Raw genomic sequence first — 13,392 nt, 5'->3', positions numbered from 1 at the left:
CCTGAACAATGCTACGGTATATCCAATTTTAAACGGTCATGCCACCGAATCATAATATGTCTGTATGTAATTAATTTACGTAATTGATGAGCCGATCATCAACATGGTTTATGGCAACCGAACGTGCCCGCTGTCAACAGGTTAGTCGAACCCTTCAACGGACATGTTTCAAATGTGATTCATTCGATTAGTCACGGTGGTATGGTTGTCAGCATAAATGTCAGTGCCAAGCTGAAAAATCGGATATTTATAGGCAGCTTATAAGAGCCAAGAGAAACTGGAGCCTAGCGATTTGAATGATTTATCGCAAACTATTATTTCTATAGTGTTTGTCAATATATGACAGGTGATTGATGCCCAGTCTGCAGATATCAAAATTCTTTGATGTTATATTTATGGGTTATTCACTTCGGTCGATGAAAGCATGGAAAAGGAAACACGGAAGTTCTTCGAATATTTAACTAAAGAGAATTTGAACCAATATTTGCGTAAGTCCAAGCCGGAACTTATCACATTTTATTCGAGATAGCTTATTTTGTCGTGAATACGACTTACTTTACTATGGCCTTTTCAAAATTTACCCTCTGAGAGAGTGATAAGATTTTGATCGTGAATATCTCTTGTTGTATCTAACGAATCAACATAATTTTTGCTACATGTCATCGGGAATATGATCACAATTTTATGATGAAATTTTCAGTTGTGTGACATAATCTCAAATAATTCAAAATTAAACTTTTCTAAAATGTTTGGTATAAACGAGTATCAAAGAGGATAATTCATAAGGCGCGTTTGCCTTTCTCGTATTTTGAAAGCTCATAGCTCAGTGATCTGTGGAAGGATTTATATAATCTAACTACCAATAGAATCGAAAATTTTCAACTTAAACGTGTATAGCAAAAGCATTGAAGTATTTCAATAGTACACTATTGAAATCCCGGTCTCATTTGACCCATGTCAACACCAGCCAATCAGAACGCGTTCTGAGGAAGAGAACAAAATATCTGCTGCTGTACAACAAATCGTTCGAGAAAAATGTTCCGCAAAGTGGTGAATATCGCAGTGAGTTCCTCAATTTGGTCCTTCTGAATGCTAGAAACGAATCCCTACAGCATATTGATAGTTTCATTCAATAAATTATGCAAATCCGAAATGAAATAATCGACATTAAAATTCTGTATGCGGCATTTTTTCATTTATTGGGCTGTTGGGACCGCCCATTAGTGAAAAAGCTACAAACGAAATCACGTAAAAAGAAAGCTCCCAACAAAAATTGAATCAGTTTGGATTCTATCGCCACTACGAGCAGATGTATTTTGTGTCGTTTGCAAAGCTAGTTTCGCTTCCGACAAGAGCGATTACGTCACAGCTGCCAGTCATTTGCATTGGCGAAAAAGCAACGGTGGAGAGCATTACACCAAATGAGCCGTTCTAATGGCTCTAAAAGTTTTCTAAAGAACTATTAGGATTTGTTGTTCGCAAATCGAAGGTAATTATCCTCAGTTTAGTGCAAATCAAGAACAGTTTGGTTAGATTTGTGCACTTTTCGCTGTGTGAAATTCACAGTAATCGAGATCAAGTGAATCCTTCTTTGTTTTTGCGAAAAATGTGGAAAAGGGGAATGCTTGCATAATTCATACAATTGATCAACTAATTGATATTAGGAAGTGTTAAGGAACATGTCAGTTGTTCTCGTATTCACGACATCCAGTTATGTCTCTGACATTACCCACCCGCCTTTTATTACCTGAACTGAAGTAGATCGCCCGCAGTTGCATTTCATGGTTGATGAAATGAGTGGAAATGCTCAATCAACAAAAGGAATACTTGGGAGAAACAAATCATTATCACTGTGCCTACCCACTCACTCAATACTTTTCATTAAATGGTCTATAACGACGTCGGCCACCAGCACAGGTAATGCTACTAAAGACTGTCCCAGAAAATATGGACGCAACCAAAACCGCTGCCATTTCGCAATGGTTCAAAATCTGTCAATTTTTATGGCTGCGTCCTGTTGTTTACACTCTTCTCTAACCACTTGTGCAGTTTTTTATTCGTTTTCATTAGTTTGTTTCGAAATGCGTGGACTTTCAGCAGAACATCGTCGAAAAATTGTGTACAAATGGTGCACAGAACGCGGACTGTCACTGGGAAAGATAGCAAAAATGAAAGGAGTAAGTGAAAAAGCCGTGCGAAATGCAATCAGGAAGTTCGGTGAGAATAACAGTTTTGAGGATAAACCAAAAACGGGTCGAAAAAAGGTCCTGCTAACCCTCAGTTGGATAAACGAATACTGAAGGCGTTCGAGCAAAAGAAGGAGGTTTCAGTTCGGGATGTGGCAAAAAAAGTGGGCACTTCGAGGTCAAATGTTCTTCGTTTTAAAGAACGTTTGAATCTTCGAACCTATAAGAAGCAGAATCAACCAAAACGTAGTCCGAAACAAGAAACATCGATCAGGCCGAGGGTTCGGAAGCTGTACAATACGAATCTTGTTGGAAATTTGAACTGCATAATCATGGACGACGAAACCTACGTGAAACTCGATTACAAATCCTTGCCGGGACCACAATATTAACATATAAGGTGCGAGAAGGGCAAGTGTTAAACCAGTCCGAGACATCGATTGAAGTCGAATAATTTGGTAAGAAAGCTATGGTCTCGCAAGCAATTTGTAGCTGCGGTGAGATTTCGAAACACTTAATCACCACTGCTTCAATGAACAGCGAAATATATATCAAGGAATGTTTACAAAAACGACTTCTACCCATGATTCGAAGCCATATGGATCCTGTTGTTCTGGCAAGATTTAGTTCTTGCCACTACTCGAAATCAACGGTAGAATGGTATACTACCAAAAATGTCACTTTCGTCCCAAAAGACATGAATCCACCAAATTGCCCACAACTTCGACCAATTGAGAAATTTTGGGCATTAACGAAGGCATAACTTAGGAATCATGTCTCGGCAGCCGAAACCATTCAACAGTTCGAAAAAGATTGGAAAAAAGTGTCAAAACTTGTCACCAAGAAGTCTGTACGGAATTTAATGAGGAACATTCGTAAGAAGGTGCGCCAGCTAGTCTACAATGGCTAAGTGGCAAATGTTGAGAAAAATCGAGAAAAATTTGAATATCTAACACTTGTGAATTATTTACAGCGAAATCAGAGTGCGTCCATACTTTCTGGGACAGTCTTTAAGGAAGGGAAGGAATGTTAGTCCGACATTCGTTGTTTTTAGAGGCCGCGAGTCAGGCACGTGCCCAGGGCAACAAAATTGAATATTATATCTTATTTCGTTATTGATGAAGTATTCCAATTTCATTAAGTAAGATTGGTCTAATAGTTATATTTTCAAATAAAATACAATTGAATAAACTACGTCTGAATCAGATAAAAAATATAAAAAATTACTGAAAAATAAACATTAAACATTTTTTTCCTACTTTGATATTACAATGACAGAATTTTATATTTTACTAGCTGAATTACCCGGCGTTGCTCGGAAATGTTTCGTGAAGTGAAGGCCGAAAAAAATTCTCGAAGTTGTCCTGCTTAGTGAAATACTCTGATTGTAGTGAAACATAATTTAGAAGGAAACCCGATTGAACAATACTCCGTTCATGTTCAGATTACGAATGATCAGTGCCCCAGTCGGGGATATGAGTTTCCATTTCCATCCAACGAAGATCGAGGGTCACTTCGTCCGCGGCTTATCTCATCATCCATTGCTTCATCGTCGGTGTTGTGTATGATTTCCGTTTTCTTTTCGTAGTTCTTGTTGATCGTAGTTGATCGTAGTGTTGATATGTGGCCATCTGATTGTCATAGGTAACAATTGATTTGCACGGAATTCTTGTATCTTGACCGAAAATCACATAAGAAGATATAGGCCTCTTCAAGTGTATGCGTAACTAACGTACGCCATTTAGAATACCGGGGAAAAAGTTCTTCCACTTTTCTTTTTCGATAGAGAGAATCTCTCCGTATTGGGACATAGTTTTACGAATATAAGGATCGATGACGCTTGAGGAAAGATCATGCACACGCACTTCTATCGCACTATCTTCCATATATACTGGAATGTTGTACTTAATGTTCTCGTGCTCCACATAGTGCACATTGTTATTGTCTTTTGCGAATTGAATTGCATCCTACTCTTTATAAAACTGGATGTAAACAACATTATTCGTCTTATTGCATTAAAGTAAATGCACACGTTTAATGTCAAGATGCATTTATTCCTTAAGCAAACCTTCAAGTTCTCGTATCTAAGGTCGAATTTTGCACTGCCTGAAGTCAACAACAATTGTATTCTTTCGTGTCAGCGATAGCTTTTGTTCGTTTGGTTCACTCATTTCGAGGTCGTTCTATTGTTCACTACACAATACTGTACTTGGATTCTTCCGTCCCGAACGTAAGCGGTTTTGTTATATCGACTGACTTGGATGAGATGTTAAAGCGCACTGGTCTCCCATATGTATCAAATCTAAGGTATGGAAAATTGTGTTGTGCAAAAAGTGTCTACGGTCTTCAAAAAGTAGCGATTCTAGTCAAATTAGATAAAAAAATTTATGACCACCTTTGTTAAGGACACTTTCTACGCTCCTCCCCCCCATGGAAACATTCTCATAACTGAAGAGCAAGAAGCACATGTGCCAGGTTTGATAACTATCCGTTAAGTAGTTTCGATGTTATGTCATTACAAACATTACACCCCCTTTTTAAAGGCACTTGCTACATCCATCCCCCATTAAAATCATATCTACGGTACGCAAAATGTTTCTAAGATCTTAAAAAAAATATCGATTTTCGTCAAGTTATATGAATTTTTTCATGACCCCTCCTTGTTAATGACACTTGCTACGCTCCCTCCCCCCATAAAAATACACTTATGCCCATCTCTGAAGAGCAAGAAGTATATGTGCCAAGTTAAGTGGAAATCCGTTCAGTAGTTTCGGAGTTATGCCGTTTTAAACATTACACCCCCCCCCCCTTTTTAAAGACACTTGCTGCATCCACCCCCCGTATAGTCATATTTAATTTATGCAAAATGTTTCTATGGTCTTTAGAACGTATCGATTCTTGTCAAGTTATATGGATTTTTCCATGACCCCCCCCCCCTTGTTTATGACACTTGCTACGCTCCCTTCCCTATAAAAATGCTTCCTAAACCATCTTTGAAAAGGAAGAAGTACCTGTGCCAAGTTTGGTGGCAATCCGTTCAGTAGTTCCGAAGTTATGGCGTTACAAACATACAAACTTACATCCATTTATATATATATATATATATATATATATATATATATATATATATATATATATATATATATATATATATATATATATATATATATATATATATATATATATATATATATATATATATATATATATATATATATATATATATATATATATATATATATATAGATTGTTATTTCTCATGCAGACTTTATTATGATTTTTGGTATTTCGACCCATATTTCAAACTAAATATTGTTAATTTCTACCATTGAGATGTTTGGTTTTAATAATAACATTTGTTGTTGGTTTGCAAATCACTTCTACTCGGGTATTTGGTGAAGCTAATGCGAATTCGGTTGGTGGTTTGGTGCCGATTGGTAACTGTTGACGAAGCCAGGATCCATTATTATACGCTAGAGGATACACTGATTACCCGACAATGGACTGAACTCGACACGAGTGCATAGAAACAGCGAACACACACACAGACACAGACACACACACAGACACAGACACAGACACACACAGACACACACACACACATACACACACATACACACACATACATACATTGCTCAGCTCGATGAACTGCGTCGAATGATATAGAACACTTCCCAAGTAGCAATTAAAACTTGTTATAATTGGCATATGTCACAATTGCTTCATAGCGGTTATTTTTGTTAGATATGTTACACAATTGATTCAACACGTTTTTGTAAGGGTTGTAAAATTAATTCATATTACTGCTTGAGAAACCAACTCAAAATACTGAATGGAATAAGTTCCACATCCGGTTTTTCATCTGACTGTACGACAAGATGATTTGTGCAGTTTCAATTCCGGTTTCCACTTAGCTTATTACTGTTGTGAAACATATGAAACGAGAAACTTGTTGCACACCATTCAAGAAAAGTGCGCTTTTCCAATCGCATAATCGTTGCAAGAAGAGTTAATAAATTCAGTCCTAGAACAATGTTTGCTACTTGGGTTAGCCCTCTGGGCCAATTTTCACTAGTCAATTTTTCAAGTGATTGCATAAACTTTCTATATGAGAAAGGTAATAAGTACTTTTATAGAAAAGCATCGTTATCATGATTTTGTAATAACACTAAATGAATGTAAAATGAATGATTTCCAATTTACATAATTGACATTTTCAACTGAAAAGTATAGATTTAAATATGGAAGCCATGCACGCTTTAAGAAATTGAACAAAGCACGCTGCGAACGGATCAAAGCCGGTGGTGTTCTCTTCTTCTTTAGTATCCAGCACGTATCGACGTGTACCGTTTTCGACACTCGACACTCATCGCTCTATAATTACTGAACCGGAAGTCGGATCTGGATGAAATTGCACAGTATATTTAAAGACAATAAGAGCTTCAATTTGAATCATTATTCGTGAAAATTGGTTCAATCGTTGCTGAGAAATCGAAGTGAGTTCCATTTTTAGAGCTTTTCTTCACTATTATCGGTGCTTTCGGAAGTGGAAACCGGGGACTAGCAGCTCCAAAGTGATTTTGTATATTCACTAACTAACAAGATCTGTTAACTTGATGAATTTTGCATCAAATTTTATAAAAATATGCTCTTCTTTTTACAATAGCTTTAAAAAAAAAATTACATGAAATTAAAATGGATCAATTTTCTAGGATTTTTTAAAGAATTTCAAGACCTTTTATTTGTTTCTTAGTTTGTGAAAATCGGCTAAGAAATTTTCGAGAAAATTGAGTGCGCATTTTTTTCATAAATTTACACATATTTCCTTGTAATTCCGGAACCGGAAGTTGGATCCAAATGAAATTCAAGAAAATTATATAAAACGTTTTTTTAATCTAAGTTTGTGATAATCGGTTCAGCCATCTCTGAAAAACGTGTGTGACTATTTTGTACCTGTTTTTGGTGCATATCACCCTGTAATTCCGGAACCGGAAGTCGGATCGGGATAAAATTTAATGGTAGTCTATGGGACTATAAGAGCTTTCATTTGGATCTGAGTTAGTGAAAATCGGTCCATTTATCTCTGAGAAAATTGAGTAACATTATTTGTCACATACACATACACACACACACACACACACACACACACACACACACACACACACACACACACACACACACACACACACAAACACATTTAGTGATCTCGACGAACTGAGTCGAACAGTAAAGTCGATTTTCACAGCGTTGTAAAGTCGATTTTCACAGCGATTGCATAGCCTGTCTACAGCACTCAGTACTGAAGCGATTGATGACCGAAAAATGTTTTTTTAGACAATGCGCCGGTTTACAAGAGCATCGCGCAGGTTTCATTTTGTTGTTTTGACCGGTATCTCTGGAACCTAGTAACAAGTAACTAATAGAGGGTGATTTCTTGCTGGTATTTTTTGGCAACACTGTTTTTAACAGATCACGCTTGAATCGTGACTTAAGTCATTGACAAACTTGTTCAGTTTGGTCTATAATTCAATCATTAATCGACTTACGAACGAACAACGCTTGCAAATTGTTGAATTTGACAATCAGAATTCATGTTCGGTTAAAAGATTAAGAGATCCACTTTTTTTATTGAAAAATTATGTTCAGTGACGAAACTTTTTTTCGCATCTGGAGCGAAGACCAGCAAAAGCATTGCAAGATTTATATTTCGTTTTTTTTTGTTAATTTGGAGAAGTTTTATACAAGGATAATTTTTTTAATATTACCATTTAATTCTGTTATAAGTATGTCACGTCACTATACAAATTCACTATGTATCTCACGACATTATAAATCTTGTATTATAAACGTCACATTACATATACGCATTTCGAATACAATTTATATTCTTCTTCAGTGTGATAGGTTTGTTTAGTTATTGGGTATTATTAATTAATAACTAAACAAACCTATCACACTGAAGAAGAATATAAATTGTATTCGAAATGCGTATATGTGATGTGACGTTTATTATACAAGATTTATAGTGTCGTGAGATACATAGTGAATTTGTATAGTGACGTGATATACTTATAACAGAATTAAATGGTAATATTAAAAATTTGTCCTTGTAAAATCATTCTGTTCAAACACTCAAACGAAAAGTTAATGAAGTTTTATAGTTACAAAATTGCCGCCTTTTTCGCAATTTTGACTTTAAACAACCATCAAATTAAAAAAAATCTTATAAAAACGTGGAGGTTTTGAAAAACAACTACTTTAACTATGTTGCAGTGATTTTTTTTACTTCTGATATTTCTGCGCGGAGATACCGTGATTACAAAAACGCTTCTTCGAAAATATTTCTTCACCGACTTATCTCTCAGTATTTTTCCACAAAAAGTTACAATATCTTGTTCGATTGATGGTTTGTATTATGAAAATCATTTGATTTTTTGAACGATAGCTCAAAAAAATTCGCTGAAATGTTCCTTTTTCAATCCGTTAGACCCTAACCCCAAAGCAAATTATCTCATTTGTAAGTTTCAAACAGTGTTAAGTGTGACGATTTTCTATTATCTACAGGGTGCTCCATCTTTTATGTCGGTATGTAAACGTTGAATAACTTTGAGGAAAAGCAACCGCTTTCTATAAGTGATATATTTTAATTCAGATTGGTTCCTACAATCTATTTGGACTAGTTTTTGAAAACAATATCAATAAAGTGGCCACCTTTATTAGTAATTACAAGATGACTCGTTTTTTCTGCGTTTGTCATCACCTTTCCGAACATCTCGGGTGTTATAGTGTCGATTTCACCCCAAAGTTTTGCCGTCAATAGTTTGAGGCTGGTTGGCGTAAAAAAGTCCGGGGGTAGTAAGGAGTGTATCGAAAATAAGCTATCCAGAGATTTTTCTTTCAAATTATGATAAGAAACGATATTTTATTCAAACTAAAAATTGATCCTTTATTGTACGAGGTTAAACTTGAGTATAATGAAAACCGAATGAAATTTAAGTTATTCCTTCACGAATTTTCGAACTTTTGATCGAACGATGTTCATCAAGTTCCGGACAAGTATAGCATCGCAATTTTTGGATGCTTGAGCTATAATTTTGTTTGAACTCCTGCATGTTCCCAGCTGCCTTACCAGTCTTCTTCAAGATCCTCTGCACGATTGCCCAGTAACGTTCGATGGGTCGAAGTTGAGAGCAATTTGTTGGATTTATATTTTTCTCAACGAAATTTATACCCTTTTCCGCAAGCCGATTGAGAGTGGTTTTGGCATAGTGAGCCGATGCTAAATCCGACCAAAACTTTGGAGGTGTACTATGCTTCTTATATAAAGGCAGCAATCTCTTCTGGAAACACTCAGATCGATAGACTTCTGCATTTATAGCTGCGGTAGTGTAAAAATGGTTGACTTCAAACCACAGGAACATATTGCTTGCCATACCAGTATCTTTCGATCAAATTTCTCCACTTGAATCGACCTGTTCGCATCGCTCACATACTTCTCCAAGACGACAGTAAAGTATTGTGGACCTGGAAGGGTTTTTGAGTCCTTCTTTACATAAGTTTCATCGTCCATCAAAACGCATGCATCCGGACACTGCAAAAGACGCGAATACAATTTCCGGGCCCTTGTTGCTGCTCGCTTCCTTTGTTCTACACTTTGTTTCGAGATTTTCTGCTTCTTGTAGGTCTTTAGGTGATTTCGCCTCTTGATACGCTGGATCGTTCTGACACTCGTTCCTGCTTTTTTGACCAAATCACGTATTGACATTGATTTGTTCTCCATGATTAGAGATACCGCTTTCTGGTACAGTTTTGGGTTGAAAGAACCGGGGTTTCTGCCTCTTCCTGGTAGCTCGTCCAAAGAATAGTGTTCCCCAAACTTATTAATGATGGTTTTAACACTAACATGATTTTTTTTTATTTAAAAGGGATTTATATTCAGGCCTATTTGCGTACAAGCTTTACGTGGCCGAATTAGCCAATTTTTTAAATAAAGCATTTTTTTTTAATTTATTGGTGTGGAATCCCAGTGGAAATAAGTTTCCTTTTAAGGGATCCACGTTCAATATCTAACATTGAATAATATAATACTGTTGACGTTTAACTAACATTGATATACAGATAGATTACGATTGTTTAAACTTTACGCTTATTGTATAAAAATTTCATTCAGTCTTTGTCTAAAGTAGTGCTTCAATCTAGATCTAAATATGGTACGGATGTTGATTTGTTGTATGTCAAGAGGAAGTGCATTAAACTTTGTAGGACCAACAAACAGAATACGCCTTTGGCCCAGAGTTGTGGTTGTTCGAATGCGTTGCAAGTGGCCATTACGGCGCGTCGCGTACAAATGGTTTGGAGTTGAAAACTGTATGTTACGATGTGTCGTGGCATGCAAGGTGTCATGAACGAACAACAAGGTTTGCATGTCACATAAGTAAGCTATTGGCAGAGCATTATGAGCTTGGTCGGAGTACAATGAAAATGTAGAGAACAGCAGAGGTCTATTAAAAATAGTTTTAAGACACCTATTCTGAAGAGTTTGTAATTTTTTCAGATGAGAGCTAGCTGCACGGCCCCAGACCGATACAAGATAATTAAGTTGTGAGTGAATATAAGCATAGTAGTAGCTCAAAAGTGCACGCCGAGGAACATATGATCGCACTCTCCACATGATACCACAGGAAGATGCGACACGCTTTTCAACAAAACTTATATGATGAGTCCAAGATAACGTAGGGTCAAGATGTATGCCCAGGTATTTAAAGCATTTTACATTTTCAATCACGTAATCTGTTAGCTTCGGGTTGTCATGAATTGGTAACACTTTTCGTATGGAACGAAAAACCATATATTTCGTTTTGAGTAAATTCAATGACAATAAATTAGCGTTGAAATATTTGTCAAGGACATCTAGGTCACTGTTTATCGAGCTTATAATGGTACTGATATTATGATGGGTAGTTGAAGTGGACCTCGTTGTCACTCTTTTTCTAGGAGGAGAGGAGCTTCCATTTCCCTCCTGCGAGGGTTGAGGGACACTTTGTTCGTGACTCGTCTCGTCATCTATTGCCGCATCGGTGGTTTTGTTGTTTATTTCCGTCTTCTTTTCGATTTCCTTGATGTCCGCAGTCTTGAGCTCGTTGCTAGTTGCTGTAGATGCGCCTTGTTGTACATTTATTTATTTATTTATTTATTTATTTATTTATTTATTTCGTCAAGCAAATGTAGACTACATATAAATTGTTTACAATGTTCACTTACATACTACGCATTATTTCTACGACAAAGCTGAGATTTGATTTGATTTTTTGACATAGTAAGGTCAAGATGTTCGCAGTATTGATTGTAATGGCGCATTATTCGATTGACTGGACTGTATTTTGCATAATTTGTTCTAGTGTTTCTTTCTAAAAATAATTTCCTGGTTCGTAATTGACGGCTAGGTGTATAAAAATTTAGTTGCGATAATAAAGAAGGTGATTGAATGCGTTGAGAAATAATGTCGCTGATAAAATAAAGCATTGCAAGGTCGCGGCGTTCTTTAAGTATTGTATATTGATGAGCATGCAGCGTGCTTCATATGATGGTAGAGGAAATGCTGTCCAGTTCAATTTACGAAGTGCATATAAAAGAAATTGTTTTTGAATAGATTCGATGCGTTCTTCGTGAATAATATTGTATGGATTCCATACTAGGCTGCAATATTCCAAAATAGGTCTGACATATGTAGTGTATAATAATTTTATTGTGTATGGGTCCTGAAAGTTATGACTGAAGCGTTTAATAAAGCCCAGCATGCTATTTGCTTTATTGAAAAAAAAAAAGATGAAGCACCCTGTACGTAACATCAATCTATTTGATGCAGAATTGCATAATGAGAGTGCTGCCTTCGAACTGTAAAGGCAACGCAATTCACAAGTTATTTTGGGATATCAGGACTCAAAGTCTTGCCTTGTAATCCTTTTCCCTCAGCATCACGTTATTTCAGGAAAACGATGAACAGTCACGGCCAAACACAAATTTCCGAATTATCAAAACATTTTTTTTCTGATTTCTAATGAGTGTTTTTTTAAGATTTTAGTTTCGAATCACCAAATTTTTAACTCTGTTTTCGTACATAGAAATCCAAAAAAACCAATTTAGAAAAAAAAACATCAACTACTTTCAAAGTAGCCATCCAAACTAATTTTATAAATAACTACTTTTCATCAATAGTGACTGTTCAATAGTACATGGCTTGAATTTTCGGGTCCAAACTACTAGTTCATTGCTTTTGTGTGTATATAGAACGAATACCAGTAGATGGAATTCTATGAATGTACTTCAGAATCTTCAAGTTAGCTCAAAATGATGTTTTAAATAAAAATACAAGAAAAAATATAAAACATTTGACTATAAATCCTCCTTATCCTAAGCACATTATCACCCGGATGTGGCAGGTGTCGCTAATAATTAGCATGCAGAGCAGAGATCAATGCAGTTCGCTGGATGTGAAACGGGTTGTTCTTCCAAGCCTGTTGCTTCAAAGGATACAACATTTTGTTACCTCCTTATCAACACATGGGTGATCTTTAGTTCTACTGCTAAATCTGAATACCTGCTGCACCTTCACATTCTTTTACCGTCTAAAGCGTAACATTTGAAAAACTGTCCACAGCTCCGATCGCTGCCCATCCGACCATCCAGGCAAACGTCCTTGCCTATTGAACTTCTCGGCCACACATCCCACAGTTGAACGCTTTACGATTCACAAATTAATATTTTATTATCGAAATGTTGCGCCCAACTGGTTCCTCGTATTGCCATACAATATGAATAATAAAAATCGCACATCGTTTTGCCGCTCGATGCAGTGTCCATCCGAATACACACAAAACTACAGAAAATTTTTTTTTCCGAAATTCGCATCGTTCAACTAACAGCTGGGTGAATCAGAAAGCTTCACGCCCCGTTGTCAACGCTGAAAGCAACTTTTGGGATTAGTGTAGCAGAATACAAATGTACAAATCCTTCTGTGTCGGTGGTGAAAAATTCAAATGTCGTCAGCATCCACGAGTTGAAAATTACCATAAAATATTCTAAAATTCAAATAAGGGCTAGCTCGAGTAAATTGGTTTTATTATGAGATCAAAAGACAGAATACGGAATCCAATTATCAAATATTTGGCAGGTTTACAACTAAAAATTCTATTCGGCCTTTGAACCA

General features: G+C 36.3%; 1 protein-coding gene across 1 annotated transcript in view; it reads left to right on the top strand.

Moving 5' to 3' along the window:
* Positions 1-13,392, top strand: part of LOC131429221 (uncharacterized) — a 54,516-nt gene that overhangs the window by 20,958 nt on the left and 20,166 nt on the right. The gene's annotated exons all lie outside the window — the stretch shown is intronic.

The sequence above is a fragment of the Malaya genurostris genome, chromosome 2 (genome assembly GCF_030247185.1).
Source record: "Malaya genurostris strain Urasoe2022 chromosome 2, Malgen_1.1, whole genome shotgun sequence".
Classification (NCBI taxonomy): Eukaryota; Metazoa; Arthropoda; class Insecta; order Diptera; family Culicidae; genus Malaya; species Malaya genurostris.
This window is presented reverse-complemented; position numbering and strand designations above follow the sequence as displayed.